Genomic DNA, 4,750 nt, shown 5'->3' on the forward strand with positions numbered 1-4,750 from the left:
TTCTGACTCTTACCCACTTCTGACTTTCTGATCTTTCAAGGTCAACTGCAGATCCAAAGAATGATCTCATGTCCTGCCTCTACAGCCTAGCACTGCTGCCAGGACCCCTCTCAGAGCCAAGACTCAACTGAGCTTCAGCCCCATGCTCTGCCCCAGTAGAACTTGCCCTCACCCAGTGAAAGGCGTGTGGCTGGCCAGGGACCGGCACAGGACGCACCCAGACAGCTCTATTTTCTTCCCTTTTCACTTTCTCTGTGACTCCTGGAATGTGTTTGCACATGGTGGAAAAAATGCAGAGAGCAGGGAGAAGCAGCCAGGAATGTCACCCTCCCTGCCGGCGCTCAGCTCTGGCGTTGGTAGCTTGTGCCAGCATTGGTAGCCAAAAAAGCTGGAGGAGACCCGGATGCCTGGAGCAGGTGAAACACCCAGAAATGAGATGAATTTTTGGGGTAATCCTCTATTTTTTTTAATTAAAAAAGGGAAATGTATCATCTGCACAAACTCAGTTAACACAGGCTTGCAGTGAGAGGCAAAATCCATTTTGATCAGAAAACTGGCTTGCAATGAGTACCAAGTATTTCACAAACTTTCAAACCTACCTTTTCCTCCCCTTTTTCATTAATGGGCATCTTTTATCCTGTCCTAAGCAACAGCAACAAGACTAATTAGTTTAACAAGTATAACAAATGGTTTTATTGACAAAAAAATAACCCTTTGAAATATACATTACATTCACAGAGGATTAAATTACACCCTATTATCCATTTTCCATAAAATAAAGATTACTTTGATAAATCACAACTAATGTTATCTTTGGCTGATAAGAACTCTGTACTTATTTGTGTGGCTTCTATAAATAGTGTGTTCTGATTCTTTTTCCTCCCTAAAATAGTCAATGATACAGTCTGCCAGGCATTTTCCTGCAATTTGACAATACCACATCTGTGAACGAGGCAGCAAGTGAAAGCTTCATTATCTGAATATGAAACATGCAACAGTCTCTTTCTTTTCCGTCAGCTCCTCTGCAGTAATCTATCAAACACCTTTCAGCCATATCTTGCTCCATCAAGGTTTCCTTGCCGCTAAAGCAAGGTAGTCAAAACAAACTTCTTTTGTAAGGAGCAAAGCCTTTGTGGTTCACCTTTCCATTGTATGCAAAGTCTGTGTGATGACTGTAGCATGAGGGAGTCGGACCCTCATTTAGGCCATAAGATATGTACAGTTATGTAAAAAAGTGTGTATTTTCAGGCGTAAAGGGTTCCTTTGTAGTTTGCCTTTCCTCAGCTTTGCACCAGAGAATTCTGCAGATTGCTGGAGATCTACCGGCACCATCTCCGGGCAGATGAACAGTTGGTTGAGGACCAAGCCAGAACCAATGTCTTGTGTTTCCTTCACACCTGCACTACCCCTGCACAAAGTGGCTCTTGACTAAAGCATAGAGATAGTTAGGATATTGGAAAAAGATCTTTGTGTGCCAAGAGGTTCACCCACCTTTTGAGCATTCGGTAATGATGTACACCAGGCATGGACGTCCCCACTGGATCACAGCTCGGCCGCCCCGCTGGACAGCCAACACCCAGCTCAGCACAGCAGCACATGAGCACCTTTAAAAAACCTCCAAGGAGTTTGATTCTGAAAAACTGAAGTTGGTTTCCTACTGTGTAGTGCACCACCAGAGAGACCTACCCCCATACCCCTCAGGACAAATATCCAAGTTCAAATTAAATTCATTTCCTATTTTTTGAAATTCTTTCAAGACACACATTTGCTCTGAGTTCAACCACTGCTTTGTGTTCACTGGGTGACTCAAAGCATCTCATTTTACTCTAAATATTCAAGGGTTAGAATTTGCGTAGCAGTTGCTGGATTGGCCAGAAATTAAGTTTGTGAAGTTCTTGAGACTGGTGGGCAAAAGATGTAGCAGTTCTGGAAATCTTTAACAAGTAAATTCAGTATGTTGAGTTATATGATTTTTGAGAATTCTCTGAACTACTCACACATAACATCAACGCACCATCCATTTGCAGCATCTAACCCTACCCAGGCCGTTTTGGATGGGTGCCCTCATCATAAGCAAATGTTTCTTTTCCTGCATTTTCCCTCAGAAGCAGGTGGCAGTGGATTTCAAATAAAACCACACCCATGTCTGTGTTCCTTTCTGGAGGGTGTGTTTTGCTCATGGAAATATGTCTGACCTCTTTGTTTAATTTTCAAAATTTTATAAGCGTCCCACCCCCTGGGTTGCCCGCAAAGTGACTCAGCAAGCCAAGCAAAGGGATCAAAGAACAGATAGAGTTTTTTACACAAATGGAAAAGTTTAGCAGTTCTGAAAGTATTTTCCCTCAACACTTATTTCAAAACATTAATAAAAATAATTACAGCAGAGTCTAACAGACAAAATGCAGGGCTAGAGCCATAAATCTTAGAGAACAGGGAGGAGCACTCTGAAATGCTGCAAAACAAATAGATTATCACCTTTCCAATCTCTGCAAGCTTCTCTTTTCCTGTAATACAAAACAAAAAATCACCAAGGCTGGGTTGCTGCTTGCTTGGTGTAATTAAAACAACTTTTATATTGTATTTCCTCAGTGGTGTGCACATTTATAAAGCAGGAAGGAGAAAATTGTACATGTAGGAGTGAACACATAGGAATTGCCACCAGCGCAGATGAACCACCTTGGGTCCAACCCAAGCCCAACTCTGTGTCTTGCTGCTCACTGGACATTCTGTGGGTCAAAAAGTCCTGGGAACCTGATTCTGTTTCAGGGACTCGTATTGGAACCAAAGATAAGGTTCTGATGTAACAAATGGAGGAAGATCTAGACCTTGGAGGCCTCAGAGACCCCTTATGTACATGCCACAGGGCTAAACTCCTCCTTGCTTATTCCATCTCCTGCCTCCCATATTTTGCACTGATTTATGCACAGCTGCTAAATTCAAAAGAGAAGAAACAGACCTGCCCCATCTCATACTACACAACAGTCAGAAGGCTGGGTGCTCGCCAGGAAGATGGGGTATGTCGATTCCAAACTCCTTTGGCCCAGAACCCAGCTCTCCCACTTCCCAGGAAAGTGCTCTTTGTACCAGACAACACATCTGTTCTCAGAACAGGGCTGTCAGGGTGTCACACACAGGGAGTGCTGCCTACTACGGGCAGTGTGCAAACCCCTCTCTTTTCCCACCTGCCCCAGTCGCTGCCCAGCACAGAGGGGGGAGTTGCTCTCTCCAGGAAAAGCCACGTCCCTCCAGGAAAAGTGGTAACGAGCAACACCAGAATAGCTGACTGACTCAGCCCAGTCATGGGAGCATCTCTTCAGGCATGGGATGCTCAAGACAGACATGCAGTAACTGGTGGTCTGAAAATGGGCCAGGTACTGACATCCGGAGAGATTTCATTTACTGCAATGCTTATGGATCCTCCAGCTAATCAGAGGACTGCAGCTTCAAGGTTCCTAGTGTGGAAATAATGGGAATTCATAAAATGAAAGGGTCAGAAATGCCAAGATGGAAAAGGCAGGTCATAATCTAATCATGCTTTCCTTTCTACTCCTAGGAAGACAATCAAGAGGAAATAACAACATGGAAGACAGAGTCAGTAAATCAAATGGTTTTATTGATGTCCTTTCTTATTGTGACCATTGGTCATCAACTTTAATTCACAGACCAAAATTAGCAATTGACTTTAATTTTCCTAAATTACAACTTCTATTGCTTTTGCATTTTTACCAAGAGAAGACAAAATCATGAGTAAGTCTCTACATGGAATCAAAGATAGGAAGTAACTTCTGACTAATCCTCATGCAAACTACTGAATTTGGAGACTGAGGTTGAGTGTTATTTCAGGAAAAAGTTCACTCTTATGAGTAGTCTCATCTCAAGCTAACTTATAGTCCTTTCACAACTGATGTAATTTTCATATATTAGTTAATAATTACAGGCATATTAAGCAATATTAACATTATTAAACAAGGAACAGCCGCCTGAATGTATACTATGGCAGTGCAAAATCTGAGTAATATTAAGAGCCTTACCTGGTAATTTTCCATTAGAGCTTTTTTCAGCTTCTAGAATTTTTTGTCTTACAGGTCTAGGGATTTTAAACAGAATAAATCTAACATTCATATTTACAGAAAGATTTATGCCTGGACCTAGAACTCCAGGGACACTTACACTTTCTATACCAACAAATTACTCCCATTCGGAAAAGGAGCTATTGCTTTACTGTGGCATTACCACAGAAGCTGCTTTCTGAGCGCACTGAATGCATTTTGTGCAATGAGTTTTCCAAGAGGCTAAAACGTATTGCTGCTGCTCTTTATGTCTTGCTCTTCTGCAAGCATACACTAAACTGCAGACTTGGCTGCCACCAAGTATGTATTTTATATGTGCACTATTACTACTAATAAAAGTAAAATGAGTTATTCAATATGAATGACTGCTCATCTCCCCCTTGATGTACATAAAATAAGCCACATATAATGTGAGAGTAAACTCAGGTGACTGTAATAACTCCGTGGCACTCCTACAGTAACAAAGAGAAGAAAAAAAGTGAAATGCTTCCAACAAAACAGTTCGCTTAAATTATCCTTTCAAAACAAACAAACAAAACCCTAGTCACAAATCCATTTTACTAACTTTTTGTTTCCTAAGGTTTCTCTTGAACAACACTTTCCTAAAAAATAACTATGTTTAAGGAATTTGCAGAAAATTATCACAAGGCCCAACAGAGAACAAGTGTCCTACTTCCCCC

Source organism: Corvus brachyrhynchos, unplaced genomic scaffold (genome assembly GCF_000691975.1).
Source record: "Corvus brachyrhynchos isolate BGI_N302 unplaced genomic scaffold, ASM69197v1 scaffold103, whole genome shotgun sequence".
Taxonomy (NCBI): Eukaryota; Metazoa; Chordata; class Aves; order Passeriformes; family Corvidae; genus Corvus; species Corvus brachyrhynchos.